General features: G+C 42.4%; 1 protein-coding gene across 5 annotated transcripts in view; it reads right to left on the bottom strand.

Moving 5' to 3' along the window:
- jade2 (jade family PHD finger 2) overlaps window positions 1–9,631 on the bottom strand; it is a 176,115-nt gene extending 166,484 nt beyond the window's left edge. The window contains exons 1-3 of one of the 5 annotated variants that reach the window (XM_059990642.1): window positions 9,539–9,631; window positions 8,957–9,156; window positions 8,355–8,498 (exon numbers count right to left, since the gene is read on the bottom strand). The gene's annotated coding sequence lies outside the window, so the exon portion shown is untranslated. Of the gene's footprint in view, window positions 1–8,317; window positions 8,499–8,956; window positions 9,157–9,314; window positions 9,445–9,524 lie in introns of those variants that run through there. The other 4 variants (XM_059990643.1, XM_059990641.1, XM_059990640.1 and 1 more) reach the window with 4 other exon arrangements.
- Between the last annotated feature and the right edge of the window lie 6,374 nt (window positions 9,632–16,005).

Raw genomic sequence — 16,005 nt, 5'->3', positions numbered from 1 at the left:
GAGTCAGATGACACAAAAGGAAAAAAGTCTCAATTATTAGATGCCAATTACTATAATCCACCAAATATTGAGGAAAATTTCTTAGCACAGTGCTGTTAGCCAAACTATCTACAGATGCTTCATACTACGAGCAGACAGAAGGAGACAGTCAATGATTTAAAAACATTGACCTTCATTCAAAACTCTTCCTATGATATCAGTCAGGCCAGTTTACAAAAGGTAAACAATAGATAATCAACAAACCATACACCATGCTTAAGCTATTTCCATCCAAATGTTCTAAAGGTCATTCACTTGACCCACCTTGATTATAAATAGCTCCAGCCTTTCATTAAATCGTCTATTATCAACCTTTTGGGAGTCACCATTGATCTGAAACTGAAGTGAACTGCCTTTTCAACACCATCACTAGAAGAAATTTAGTATAATTAGGTTGGTTCATTTTCTGAACCTTCAGGTCTTTGTCGCCAGTTTTCAAAGCTCATGCCAGCAGTGAGATAAACAGGTATTACAATAGACAATAGGTGCAGAAGTAGACCATTCGGCCCCTCGAGTCTGCACCGCCATTCTGAGATCATGGCTGATCATTCACTATCAATACCCAGTCCCTGCCTTGTCCCCATATCCCTTGATTCCCCTATCCATCAGATATCTATCCAGCTCCTTCTTGAAAGCATCCAGAGAATTGGCCTCCACCGTCTTCCGAGGCAGTGCATTCCACACCTCCACAACACTCTGGGAGAAGAAGCTCTTCCTCAACTCTGTTTTAAATAACTGACCTCTTATTCTCAATCCATGCCCTCTGGTACTGGACTCTCCCAACATCTGGAACATATTTCCTGCCTCAATCCTATCAAATCCTTTAATTATCTCAATCAGATCCCCTCTCAATCTCCTCAATTCCAGCGTGTACAAGCCCAATCTCTCCAATCTCTCTGCGTAAGACAGCCCTGCCATCCCAGGAATCAACCTAGTGAATCTACGCTGCACTTCCTCAATTGCCAGAATGTCCTTCCTTAAACCTGGAGACCAAAACTGTACACAATATTCCAGGTGTGGTCTCACCAGGGCCCTGTACAAATGCAAAAGAACATCCTTGCTCTTGTATTCGATTCCCCTTGTAACAAAGGCCAACATTCCATTTGCCCTCTTCACTGCCTGTTGCACTTGCTCATTCACCTTCATTGACTGGTGAACTAGGACTCCTAGGTCTCTTTGCATTTCTCCCTTACCTAACTCGACATCGTTCAGACAATACTCTGCCCTCTTGTTCCAGCTTCCAAAGTGGATAACTTCACATTTATTCACATTGAATGACATCTGCCAAGTATCTGCCCACTCACTCAGCCTATCCAAGTCTCCCTGTATTCTCCTAACGTCCTCTTCGCATGTCACACTGCCACCCAGTTTAGTATCGTCAGCAAACTTGCTGATATAGTTTTCAATGCCCTCATCTAAATCATTGACATAAATCGTAAAGAGCTGTGGTCCCAATACAGAGCCCTGTGGTACCCCACTAGTCACCTCCAGCCAGTCTGAGAAACACCCATTCACTGCTACCCTTTGCTTTCTATCTGCCAACCAGTTTTCTATCCATGTTGAAACCCTGCCCCCAATGCCATGAGCTCTGATTTTACTCACCAATCTCCTATTTTACTCACCAATCTCCTCACACATCTGATTGAGGGATTTTAGCCACAAGGATTTCAGCCACAGGGCAACTTGGGATAGTTTGCCACAGCAAAGAAGGCTGAAGGGCACAAGATCATGAGGATTAAAGTGGATAGAGAAGCCACCTCCATTTATGGATGGTTCAAGGACCAAGGGCACAGGTTCAAAGTGATAGACGGAAGGCACAATGGTGATGTGAGTGAGGAGATTGACTTTTTATTGCTAGGCTGTTAAAAAAGAATTGGAGAGATATTTGGAACGACAATAATTTGCAAAGCTGAGGATAAAAGCAGGGGAAATGGGAATGATTGGATTGCTTTATAAAGACTCAATATGGACCCAAGGTTCTCAAGGTGATGCCAATAAATGGTGCCTCTGTGTGCAGCTCTGATAGGAATCATCGAATATTCCTGTTTAAGACAACTACAGGTGAAATCCACTGTCACAGGCAGTACTAGAGTAAGCAACACACTTTAAGACATTTCAAAAAAATCTATCAATCCTCAAAATGGACATACCTGGATGGGAGACTCAGGTCATGAATCCAATTTCACTTTAAGAAAATGGAAGCGGGGAAGGCGTATTGGTCTGTAGGTACGATTGAAACACAGAGGCCTTAGATACACCCCCCCCCCCGAACTCCCAATTCTCCTGATGGCAAATACGAGTCTCTGAAAATAAAACTGAAGCCCTCAGAACAAGATTGCAGTACCAGAGGGATGTATGGGACTGCTATGTACTTTGCTACACGGAAACTTGGCTCAGCCCCACCAATACGGATGCAGTGCTGCTACCAGAGCACTTCATTCACTGCAAGGATAGATGAATTGAGTCTTTTAAAGTTGGGTTGGGGGGGGTACGTATACCTCATGATTAACTCATCACGGGACACAGACAGGATGGTTCTGTCTCAGTCCCACTCACCCGAATATCTAGCAGTCGAGCATCCTCCATTTTATCTGCCGTGGAAGATTTCCACCATCACCCTGGTCGCAGTGTACATTCCACATCAGGCAGGCTCTGGAGGACCTGAGCTTGTAATCAGCAGTCACAGAACTGCCCCATCCCCATCATTCTGGGGAATTTCAACCAGGATAGCTTGAAGAAGCCTCTGAACAACTACCACCATCATATTACCTATGGATCCCAAGGAACCGGCACAGTTGACCACTGTTATACCACCACCAAGAATGCTTACTGTGCCTGCACTCTGGAAAGTCCAATCACCTGGCTGTACTTCCACTTCCAGCGCTTGGGTAGAGACTAAAGGCCTAAGCACCAGCAGTGAGGACCATGAAGGTATGGTCAAGGGAGGCAGAGCAGCACTTACAGGACTGCTTTGAGTTGGTGGACTGGACAATATTCAGGAATTGATTTTCGGATCTCAATAAAGACAACAGAGATGTCACTAACTTCATCAAGAACTTGTGTGGATGAGTACGTGCCTTTGAAAATCTATCAGACATACCCAAACCAAAAGCCGTGGATGAACAAGGAGAATCATAGTTTGCTGAGGGCTAGATCTGTGACATTCAAGACCGGTGATCCAGAACTATTCAAGAAGTCCAGGCACAATCTACAGAGGCATTTTTAAGGGCAAGGAAACAACTCCAGTGAAGTTAGGAGACGGAATCATGTGCACGTCAGCACAGAAAGGGATTGCAGGCATTACTTCCTACAAGGTGAAGCTTAACATCATGAATGGCAGTGATGTTTCACTCCCAGATGAGCTCAATGCCTTTTTTGCAGACTTTAAAAAGGAGAATAAAACTACACCTGTGGAAATCCCTGCAGCATCTTGGTGACCTATAATGTCTGTCTCAGAGGCCAACATCAGAACAACTTTCAGGAGGGTGAAACCTTAAAAGGCACCAGTCCCTGATGGTGTACCTGGAAACCCTGTGCCATCCAGCTAACAGGAGTGTTAAAGGACGTCTTCAATCCCTCACTGCAGCAGTCAGAGGCTCCCACCTGCTTCTAAAGGGCGACAATCACACCAGCGCCCAAGAAGAGCAGGGTGAGCTCCTTCAACAATTGCATTCACATCGACTGTGATGAAGTGCTTTGAGAGGTTGGTCATGACCAGAATCAGCTCCTGCCCAAGCTAGCACCTGGACTCCCTGCAATTTGCCTATCGAGATGATAGGTCTACATTGGATGCAATAGGTCTACAGTGGCTCTCCACTTGGCTTTGGATCACCTGCACAGTAGCAATCCCTACATCAAGCTGCTGTTTATTGATTACAGCTCAACATTCAAAGCCATCATACCCTCAGTACTAATCAACAGGCTCCATAACCTGGACCTCAGTACCCTCCTCTGTAAATGGGTCCTTTACTTCCTCATCTAGAAGCTACGGTCAGTGTAGATTGGAAGTACCATCTCCTCCTCAATGACAATTAACACTGGTACACCTCAAGGTTGCCTGTTTATCCCACTGCTCTACTCTCTCCACACCTAGGACTGTGTGTCTCGGCACAACGCAAACACCACCTATAAATTTGCCAACGATAGAATTATTGTTGGCAGAATTTCAGATGGTGTGGAAGAGACATACAGGAGTGAGATAGATCAGCCGGTTGAGTAGTGTTGCACAACAACCCTGCACTCTGCGTCCGTAAGACCAAAGAACTGATTGTGGACTTCAGGAAGGGAACACACACCAGTCCTCATAGAGGGATCAGCAGTGGAAAGGGTGAGCAGTTTCCAGTTCTTGTGTGTCAACATCTCTGAAGATCTATCTGGCCCTCAACATATTGATACAATTACCAAGGCAGCACAACAGTGGCTATTATTTCATTAGGAGTATGAGGATACTCAGTATATCACCAAAGTCTTGGTGCTTTTTCCCCTCCACCATCAGATTTTTGAATGGGCAAAGCTCAAAGTAAGTTTATTATCAAAGTGCATATATGTCGCCATATACACCCCAAGATTCAATTTTTTTGCAGGCATATTTGATAAATCCAAAATAGAATAATATCCATAATAGACTGCACCAACCTGAGTGTTCCACTGGTGTGCAAAAGACAACTAACTGTGCAAATACAAAAGAAATAATAATAAGCAAAAAATATCGAGAACGTGAGATGATGAGTCCTTGAAAGTGAGTCCATAGGTTGTGGCAATCCATTTACACTACCTCAGTATTTATTTTCTGCATGATAACATAATTTCATATTCATTATTTGATCTCAAACATACAGAGGCTGCAGTACGTACAATCTAAAAAAAGCACTACTCTAATACAATATTATTTCAACATTGAGAAACACAAGGGCAGCAATGTTGTCACCTGCAATTTCCCTATCTAACTCATCTTTAACTGGCAACAGGTTATTAACATTAAATTGTCTGACAGTTATTACAAATGTTCATTTTCTAAACCCACAGATCATCTCCACCAGCTGCAAGGTTCATGTCAGCATAAAGGTAGAACAGTTCTCACTCATCTGAAATCATACAGGATAGAAAAGTTTATTGGGAGAATGCACAGGGGATGCTCAGCTTCATAAATAGAGGCATCAGGTATAAAAGTTATGTTGAACCTCAATGAAACACAAGTTAGGTCACAAATGGAGGACTGCATAAACACGAGAGATTCTGTAAATGCTGGAAATCCAGAGCAACGCACACACGAATTGCTGGAGGAACAGTCGATGGTTCAGGACAAGGTCTTTCATCAGGACTGGGAAGGAAGAGGGCAGAAGCCAGAAGAAGATTGGGGAGAGGGGAAAGAGTACAAGCCAGCAGGTGTTTTTAAAACCGAATGAGGGGAAATGCGGGTGGGTGGAGGACGGAGGGTCGAAGTGAGAAGCTGGGAGGTGATCGGTGGAAAACGTAAAGAGCTGAAGATGGAATGAAATAGGAAAGGACAATAGGCCTTGGGAGAAAGGGAAGGAGGAGGGGCAGCAGAGGGTGGTGACAGGCAGATGAGAAGAAGAGACAGAATGGGGAATGGAAAAAGAAAGAGGGGGAAGAGGGGATAATTACCAGAAGTTAGAGAAATCAATGCTCATGCCACCAGGTGGGAAGTTACCCAGACAGAACGTAAGGTGTTACTCCTCCAACCTGAGAGTGACCATGGAAGAGGCCACGTCAGGCGGGAATGGGGAATTAGAATTTAAATGGGTGGCCACCGGGAAATCCAGTCTGAGCAAAGGTGCTCGATGAAGCAATCCACAATCTATGTCAGAGCTCCCATGGGCAGAGGAGGCTGTGCCAGGAGCACCGGTTACAGTAGGTGATCCTGAGAGACTCGCAGAGAAGCACCACCTCACCTCGACGGACTGTTTGGGGGACCTGAACAGGGGTGAGGGAAGTGCAGGCACAGGTGTTGCACTTGTTCGAATTCCAAGGATAAGTAGCAGGAGGAAGGTCAGTGGACAGGGGAGTCGCGTAGAGAGTGATCCCTGCAGAAAGTGGAGAGTAAATGGAAAATGGTAGTTCCACTAACCACACTTCAGGAAAGCAATACAGGTCAGTAGAAGACTACAGATAAGATATACTGGAATAGTTTCAGTTACAAGGCTAGACTAGAAAAAACTACAGTTTTCAAAATGCTAACAGAAGTTTGCAATGTTTCAGAGCTTTTGTGAATGGATAAGAAATGAAGTTCACAAACATTCAAAGTATTTGGTCTGGAAATCAGGGCAATAATGTGAAAATCATTGATTTTTTTTACTACCCTGATGCACTGCAAATAAAAGGATCTACTAATTGTGAACATGGATTGAGTCAGTGAAGCAACAGATGATTCCAATGACCATTAGTTTCAGAACAGTCCACTCAAAAGCTCTTCTGGCAGAGGTGAGTATATCCACTGACACAAGGATAGTTGAGCCAAACTAAGCAGAATTTGGATCTTATCCACCTGTTTCTTCACCTCAATTTATTTCATTTGAGTTTGCACCTACCAAGGGATGTCTTCACTTCAGTGTAAATAGTCTTTTTTTTTGTATATTTTTTTAAATTTCCTACTTGTGGAAACAGCAACAGGTGACTGTTCTTTTTCTAATAACATGCCCACAGCCCACCGATAGGAGGTGAGCAAAGGCACCCGAAGAAGAATACGGTGGGATTGAGAGGCAGAACTTTCCGCGAGTCAGTCAGATAGCAATAAGGAAAACGAGATTAGAGAGCGCAATAGACTGTGGAGTGAGGTTGGGTTGCGAAGTGGTGAGAACTGACTGCAGAGTCAGAAGATCAGTTATTGCTGGCATTGGTTCAAGAGCTGTAAGTTGTTTTTTTCTTAAAATATCCTCTTTTAGTGGAGACCTGCCTGAGAACAGGAAAGAGCACAGGTCAACCTCACTTCTCTAAAATGTAGCTGGACCAGCGCTAACTGTGTTCAAATCTCACAAAGGTTTGGGTTTCAGCTCATTTGCATATTGCAACTATTTACCAGATTTTGTCTTTACCAACACAATCTCACAATACAAAATCAACACTGGATTAACATCAGAATCAGATCTGAACCGTGCACTTGAATGCTCCGCACATTATGTCAGCATGCTACCTGAACTCGCTTGCACAGTATGCATCGTGGCACTTGATCTATTATCTTCACACCATTTCGCCAAAGGTACACAAATCAGGTAGACCAAAACCTGCAAGCTCATCACAGAAACTCCCTTCCTCCCATGTTGCAGGTAGACAAACTCAAGGTCAATAAAGGGCACGGTGGCCAATTACTGTGGACAACTCATTGTTCAGTTATCATCCAGATGCCAACTCAGACTTAACACTGACCTCTAGAGTTCCACTTCTTTTAGCAAGTGTGTGTGTGACCACAGCTGTGAAAAAAGTCTATACTCTTCACCAGTTACAAATCAAGGGAGGGTCACAGTGCACTAACCACAAGAACACCGGTATGCAAAGTAGTGCACAGCCAAGAGATGTTTAAAGAAAGGAGGAGGTTGACGCACTGCAACTGTTATGTTTCATACTCTGCACTTGCAAGTCCTATTTAAACAAGTAAAGCTTTCTAATTTACTAAGCCCAAAACATACAACATAGAAGACATTCAATTATACTTCATAAATCTTTCCAGTTCTTTAACTCAGTGCCAGTCCACACTGCATCACCGGATAGAAAATATTAATCACTTCTCTAACCGTAGAACAACTTTTGTCTATACTTCCGATTTCACCTGGGATGCAACAGATTATCAAATGCATCCATTTCACGTTACAAAAACGGTTAGTTCTCTATCTCCCTTGTAACAAGTTTTATCCTTTAATGTTCCAGTCAACATATTTTCCCCCTGGACTATAAATTTAATTCTCAATGCCAATAAGTTTCCTAGCTTTTTTTCCATTAAAAATGTTTTGCACTTAAGTTGAAAATGTACTTCACTGCAAGTCAGTGATACCCAAAAAGTTGCCAGCGTAGGAAGGGTCAACAGCCCTCCTCTTCCTCCCTTTCTGCCCCAATCTATGGACTCTCGCTGAGTGCGTGATGCAGCGACTGGTCAAATGATTGCCACACGGCATCAAGCACAACACGTGTGCAGCTGTCATAAAGTTGTGGTCCAGGCCTACGGTTAGCAGTGCAAGTATTCCCCCCCCCCCCCCCCCCGGTAGGGAAGGGGAACAGATCGCCAGGAATTTGGATGGATGATTTTTAAGCGAGCTGGAAGTTATACCTGCGTAAGGAACTTTTTTTTAATTCGCCGCCCCCACCTTTCAGTTGTGCTGTCGCTGGCAGGGGATGAAATGGGTGAGCCACGCCTCCTCCAGAGAACCTGAGCGCAGCGGATTCGGGATAAACAAGAGCCACTCCCCCTAGAGTCGGCAGAGCAGTTTGCACTGAGCAACCAGCAAAACCTACAGGATTACACACACACACACACACTAAAATTATTAAACATTTTAAGCAAATTAACTCGTACTTCGCAAACGGCAGCCTTAACGCAGCACAGATCACGCACATTGAGAATTAAACTAAGTGAAGACGGTGCATTTTTCAAAAAAAAAATCCGAATCGCCCCCCCCTACCCCTTGTGAGCTACATGGGCACACAGATCGTCATAAACAGCACCCTCCACCCCTACCACCATACCATCCCGTACCCCCCTTCATAGGCAAGGGTGCTTACATATTTTAATAACTGGACTGCAATCATTGATACAGACATGCAATAGAATATCGGCAATAGAAAAAAAAGTTGAGCTTTGCACTCCTGATCACTTAAGTAAAAGCATTTGTGCACGGGTGGGGTGCAGATCTAATTTCCCCGAAACAGTTACTCTGCCCTCTAGTTATAAACGATCAATAATAATTACCATGCAATTTTTGTTTTGCTTGCTTGTTGGCTTCAGATCTAGCTTCTTTTTTGCGGTGACTCTCCTCGGGCCACGATGGTGATGATGGTGTTGTAATATAAATGCGATGGTGCTGATATATGTTAAAAGCGGCTCATGAGGAAACGCGCATCGATCCGATGCACATTAATATATTTAAATCTCTCTCTCTCTCTTCCCTTCTGTAAAAAAAAACATGCAGTTACACAGTGCTGAGATGGCTGCCAATGAAATGCAATGGGCGCTCTCTCTCTCTCTCACACACACACACATACACACACACACTTTGCAGCTCCTTCCCTTCCCTTCCTTACTCACTCACACTCTCTCTCATTCCCACCTTCCAGATCACTTTAATGCAGTCCTGTTGCGTTTCTTATCCTTTCGTACCGATCCTTTTTGCAAACTGCATCTTGTGTCTTTTTTTAATTTAAAAAAAAATCTTCCCTCCTTTTTTTTTGCAGTCCGATCCCCTCTCGGTTAGAGTATTAATCTGGAGGTGGGAATAAAACAAGAGCCCGGACGGTCAGAACGCAGGAGGGAGACTCACTTCGGGAAATTTACCTCCAGGAAAAACAACGCGATTTTTTTTGGCACGGGCGTACACTACAGGACCTAGCAACGAAATAGCTCATACTTCAAAATCTTTTGGCGCCATATTAATGACGTACTTAAAATTGCCTCTTGAAAGAGACAAGATCTCCCTGCGTCAAAACTGGCGTCTTTTACTTAAATATTGCAATGCTCGAAGGACAGGGAAACCTAAAGAGAGATGGGCTCGGGAAAAGGATGCGCATCTCATTTAATTCTGTATATTATTTTTACATTTAAATGTCTTACAGCACTTGTCAGTTATCTTTCAACCGCTTGCGTTTTTTTTAATTTAAAATGTCCAGTGGCGTTGCAAAGCAAACACCTTACTTCAAGCGTTTAGGATTTTGACCTCACGCCGAACGCAAGATACTGACGGCAGAATGCAATTAGCAGATATGGAATAATGATTGATTCAGTCCGTATAATAATCAGTAGGGCATATTTAAGTGAGAATAAGTTACCAACAACTTTACACTCTTAAACCGTTGTGAAGTCAATTACCCTTTTCTGGTGGGGAATCAGATGATCAAATTTAAGAATTAATGTCATTGGTCAACGTTTATCCCAAGACGTGGATGCGGAAAGTGGTGTTACGATGTGTGAAATAAAATAACACTGAGAATTAAAGTACAGAATAACTAAATGGAAGTATATTTATAATGGAGTGGGAGAATTACATTAAGATCCTGCAATTCATAATCCAAACTCAACAAGCTCCGAAAGTTTTATACATATTTATTCTCCCTTGTTTAAATGCTGCATTTGCTGTAAAATACACAAGCGTGGCTCGCATGGCCGCTGAAAGTTTTGTCCTGACGCAATAACGTTTATTATAGATGTATATGAAGCTGAAAAGATTCGTTCCAAGGGCCTTGGAATTAAAATCGCTCTGTAAGTGGAATGAAGTCCAGTATCTCTTCCTTCCAATATCACTGGGAGAACCTGCTCTGTGTTACATATAAGACATTCAAAGACTGCTTTAACTGGCCTGGAAAAATAGTATAATCATCTTTAAATAATACATGAAACTCCAGTGTGATGAAACTATTTGAACAATATTCCATTTTTATCTATTTTAACTAAAAACACTTCAGCATCTCAATTGGTATTATTTCTATAATAAACTATAGTTTGTGGGAATAATGCTACACCTGACAACTAAAATCTTCCTGGAGGGAAATGTTCTATTGTTCCATTTGTGATACAATTATTGAATCAGGTCAGCTTAATTCATTTCAGATAAGGTCCTTATCAGGCATTGTTTCATTCATAATCTAGACATGGATATACCGTATTTGTCACCACTTCTTTGGGGTGATTTATAAAATATAACTCAGTATAACTCCATTACAATGAAAACAAAACAGCAAGAAGAATGACGAAGTCCTGACGAAGGGTCTCGGCCCGAAACTTTGACAGTGCTTCTCCCTATAGATGCTGCTTGACCTGCTGTGTTCCACCAGCATTTTGTGTGTGTTGCTTGAATTTCCAGCATCTGCAGATTCCCTCGTGTTTGCTTGAACAAGAAGAATGTTGCAGCACAACACAGTCAAAATATATGTTGCAGTTCAAAAGTTTGTCTCTTTCTTAAAGGTAAGTAGAACATTCTCAGGAACATAAAATAGCGAAAGTAGTGTGTCTGCTGTCTCTTAATTGACTCACTCAAAGTTTGCTAAAAATAGGTGCCTTAATACAAGCTCTTGTTTAATTAATAATAATTAGACTTCACCTGCTTGAAGGTACATTCAATTACACATCTGCAAAAATCATATATATGGTTTTCATACCATATTGCTTCTGTCCTTATAAAACATTGAGAGTGACAGGTGCCATAAGTGTCATTGGTGCATCTGCAGTGACAAAAATGTCTTGTGTATATTTTGTCTATCAGATCCATTAGTACATCATAAGTTTCTGTATTAAACACATAATGAGGAAAGGGAGGAAGAAGACAAACAAGAGAAATATCTTTGACATCCTTTTCTGCTGTTTTACACCAGAGTACCAAATAACTGCAACTTCTGACTAAAACTGCAAAATGAGAGATAGACTTCTTAAGGTTGCAAGTCTTTGACAAACCAGATTAAATTAGCAAGGTGAAATTAAGTTAGTATATAGTAAATAGGTTTATTACTATCGCATGTAATGGGGTGTAGTGAGAAACTGATCTTGCATATCGTCCATACAATTCAATTGATAACAAGAGTGCATTGAGATAGAACAATGTGTTTAAGTACAGAGAAAGTGCAGCACAGATAGAGAGTAAGGTATAAAGTGACAACAAGGTAGATAGTAAAGTCAAGAGTCCATCTTATACATTTGATAGTCTTATAACGCGGACAGAAGCTATCGTTGAGCCTAGTGGGACATCCTGTGGGGTTTTTGTGTCGTTTATCCATTGGCAGGGTTTATGGAGGGGAGGCTGATTTTAGTCGTATTCTGAGTTGTGCCCACAACTCTGTATTTCCTTGTGGTCATAGGCAGAGCAGTTGCCATACCAAGTCATGGTGTGTCTCTATAAAATGTTTACTGCCATGTATCAATAAGAGGGACAGGCCAAATTCCCTTAGCCTCCTGAGCAATTAAAGCTGTTGGTGAGCTTTCTTGAGCACGCTATCAATGTGGTTGGACCATTACAGGCTACTGATGAAGTTCACCCTTTTTCCAATCCCTGTTCTGGCCCCCTTGTTACCCTTTCTCTCCTCACCTGCCCATCACCTCCCTCCGGTCTACCTCCTCCTTCCCTTTCTCCCATGGTCCACTGTGCTCTCCTATTTCTACCTATCACCTCATAACTTCTCACTTCACCGCCCCCCCCCCCACTTTGATTCACTCACCTGGTTTCACCTATCACCTGCCAGCTTGTACTCCTTACCCTCCCCCCACCCCACTACCTTCTTATTCCAGTCTCCGGTCTCTTCCCCCTTCCTTTTTCATCCTGTCTCAACCCAAAGCATCAACTGTTTATTCTTTTACATGGATGCTGTCTGACTGCTGACTTCCTCCAGCATCCTGATTGTGTTGTTATTGGTAATGTTTACTCCTAGGTACTTGAAACTCTCAACTTAAGCAATGTTGATGTAAACAGGAACATGGGCTGACCTGCTCTTTTGTTTTGCTGACTTTGAAGGAAAGGTTGTTGTCATAGAACATAAAAACAACTCATTACAGGCCCTTCGGCCCACAATGTTGTGCCGACCATGTAACCTACTCTAGAAACTGCCTACAATTTCCCTAGCACATAGCCCTCTATTTCTCTAGGCTCCATGTACCGATCTAAAAGTCCCTTAAGAGACCCTATTGTATCCGCCTCTACCACCATTGGTGGCTCTGCATTCCACACTCTCACCACTCTCTATGTGAAAAATTTACCTCTGACATCCCCCCTGTACCTGCCTCTAAGCCCCTTAAAACTATGTCCCATCATGTTAGCCATTTCAACCCTGGGAAAAAGCCTCTGACTATCCACACAATTAATGCCTCTCATCATCTTATACACCTCTATCAGGTCACCTCTCATCCCCCATCCCTCCAAGGAGAAAAGACCAAGTTCACTCAACCTATTCTCATAAGGCATGCTCCCCAATCCAGGCAACATCCTTGTAAATTGCCTCTGCACTCTCTGCACATCCTTCCTGTAGTGAGGTGACCACAACTGTACACAGTACTCTGAGGGGGGTGGGGGAGGGGAATGTCTAACTAAGGTCTTATATAGTTTGAATGGTTCTTGAACTCAATCACAGGGTTGGTGAGGCTAACACACCATACACCTTCTTAACAACACTGTCAACCTGCACAGCAGCTTTGAGTGTCATATGGACACAGACCTCAAGATCCCTCTGATCCTCCACACTGCCAAAAGTCTTACCATTAATATTATATTCTGTCTTCAAATTTGACATACTAAAATGAACCACTTCACACGTATCTGGGTTGAACTCCATCTGCCACTTCTCAGCCCAGTTCTGCATCCTATTGATGTTCTGATGTTACCTTTGACAACACTCCAGACTATCCACAACACTCCCAACCTTTGTGTCATCAGCAAACTTACTAACCCACCCTTCTACTTCCTCAGCCAGGTCAAAATCACAAAGAGGAGAGGTCCTAGAACAGATCACCACTGGTCACCATCCTCCATGCAGAATGCAAACCATCTACAACCTCCCTTTGCCTCTGTGGGCAAGCCATTTCTGGATCCACAAAGCAAGGTCTCCTTGGATCCCAGGCCTCCTCACTTTCTGAATGAGGGCACCATGTCACTAGGCTCTCAACACTCAGGTACACCTGTGCACCTGCTCATTAATGCAAGCATCTAATCAGCCAATTGTGTCAGCAACTCAATGCATAAAACATGCAGACGCTGTCAAGTGGCTCAGTTCTTGTTCAGAGCACAAGAGGGAATGAAGTGTAATTAATCTAAGTGACTTTCAACGTGGAGTGATTGTTGGTGCTAGACAGGGTGGTTTGAGTATCTCAGAAACTGTTGACTTCTGGGGTTTTCATGCATGAAGACCTCTAGCATTTACAGAGAATAATGTGAAAAACAAAAATTATCTGGTGAGGAGTGGTTCTGTGGGTGAAAACACTCTGTTACTGAGAGAGGTCAGAGGAGAATGGTCAGACTAGTTCAGGCTGAAAGGAAGGCGACAGTGTCTGAAATAACCATGCATTGCAACTGTGCAGTACAGAAGAGGATTTCTGAACGCACAACACTTTGAACCTTGAGTGGATAAGCTACAGCAGCAGAAGACCATGAACATATACTCAATGGCCGATTTATAAGGTACAGGAGGTACATAAGAAAGTGGGAACTGAGTGTATTTCTTTTCTGTACACCAACTCATCAATATTGGAGATACGGCCCATGACTGGGGTACAAAATATTTTTTAACGGATATGGAGAGAGGTTTATTGAGTGGGCAAGTTTATATAAGATGAAGCAGAGTTGGGGAAATATGAGTTAACTAATTTAGTAGGAAAGTAAAAAAGCAGGTGATTATTAAATGGAGTGAAACCAATGAACATACTGGTTCAGAGAGACCTGCAAGTCTTCACACACACAAGATCAACAAGCAGGTTCAGTGAGTAATGAAGAAAGTAAATGGAATGGTGGCTTTTATTGCAAAAAAGGTTTTGTGCAAAGAGAAGAACTGAACAAGGCTTTGGTGAGTCTACATGTGAGGTTCTGCATATAATTTTAGTTGGTTTATTTAAGGAGCCAGTGCAGAGAAGATTCACAATTAATTTCTCTGATGACTGAGTTGTCTCAAAGACTGAGTCCATAGTTTCTGATATTTAGAACAATGTAAAGTAATACAAATAGACATAACAGTCTAACAGGGCTTTACTGGTTTCACTAGTCTGGGAGTCAGAGGTCCTGGGTTGATACTTCGAATGGGGACACCCCTGATCTATCCATCCCACCTATAGATGGTCTGCTTCTCTGCCATATCCACCCAAGTACCAGACGCTGCTCTACTTTGCCATTCTCCTCATGACTTCCGCATGTGCACCTACAAATCCCCCAAATCCCAAAGTTCAAAGAACATTTATTATCAAAGTATTTATACGTTACACATCCTTGAGATTTGTCTCCTAACAGGCAGCTGCTTCTGCTATTCTGTTTTAACATCCTGGCTACATTTTTTATTTGGCTAATTTCTCTCTATGCCTTGCGTTCCTTTCTGTTACCAATATTAGTGTCATTTAACCATCTCCCATGTTCCATCCAATCACCACAAATTACTCTTCTCTTTCCCTTCTAATACTTTACTTCCTCATTTGCTCTTAATGTAATATCTGACAAGGAGCCATGAATCTAAAACATTAATATGGCATTTTTCAAATTGTCACAGATGCTATGAGATGAAGTGTGTCACAACAATTTCCAGTTTATTTTCAATTTTCAGCATCAACAATAATTTGCTTTTTTATTTCAAGTGTCATCAACCTTGAGTTCCTATTGTTAAGCTTAGCCATGACAATCTGATATTACTGCAGTCATCTCTGTGATCCATTACATCTTCAATGTTCCATCTGGCTTTAATCTATCTTATAAATGTTCTATCCCTTCCATACTATCAAAATCTCCCAAAACAATATTTTTGAATAATATTTTATCTTTTCTCCTCTTAGACACTGTCTTGAATTGAACAATATAGTTCGCAATTACGGTGAACAACTTTGTGTGTTCAGCTTCAGATCAATATCGTCTGTTTTCTTCCATCGGTACAGCAGCAGTTGTTCCTTCCTCTATCCCAATCCATCTGATATTGTAACCTTATCTTACCACTACTTTGTCATATTTGAACACCAGCCTTCTGTCCTCCAGCCTCTGTAAACTTTACTACTCAATGGCTGATATTCTATCCTACTTCATACCTTGTTGACTACTATTCCTACCTTGTTACCTACACTGCAATGGTTCCATTATG

The sequence above is a fragment of the Hypanus sabinus genome, chromosome 15, assembly GCF_030144855.1.
Source record: "Hypanus sabinus isolate sHypSab1 chromosome 15, sHypSab1.hap1, whole genome shotgun sequence".
NCBI classification, from domain to species: domain Eukaryota; kingdom Metazoa; phylum Chordata; class Chondrichthyes; order Myliobatiformes; family Dasyatidae; genus Hypanus; species Hypanus sabinus.
Note: the sequence above shows the minus strand (reverse complement) of the source record. Positions and strands in the feature narration are given on the sequence as shown.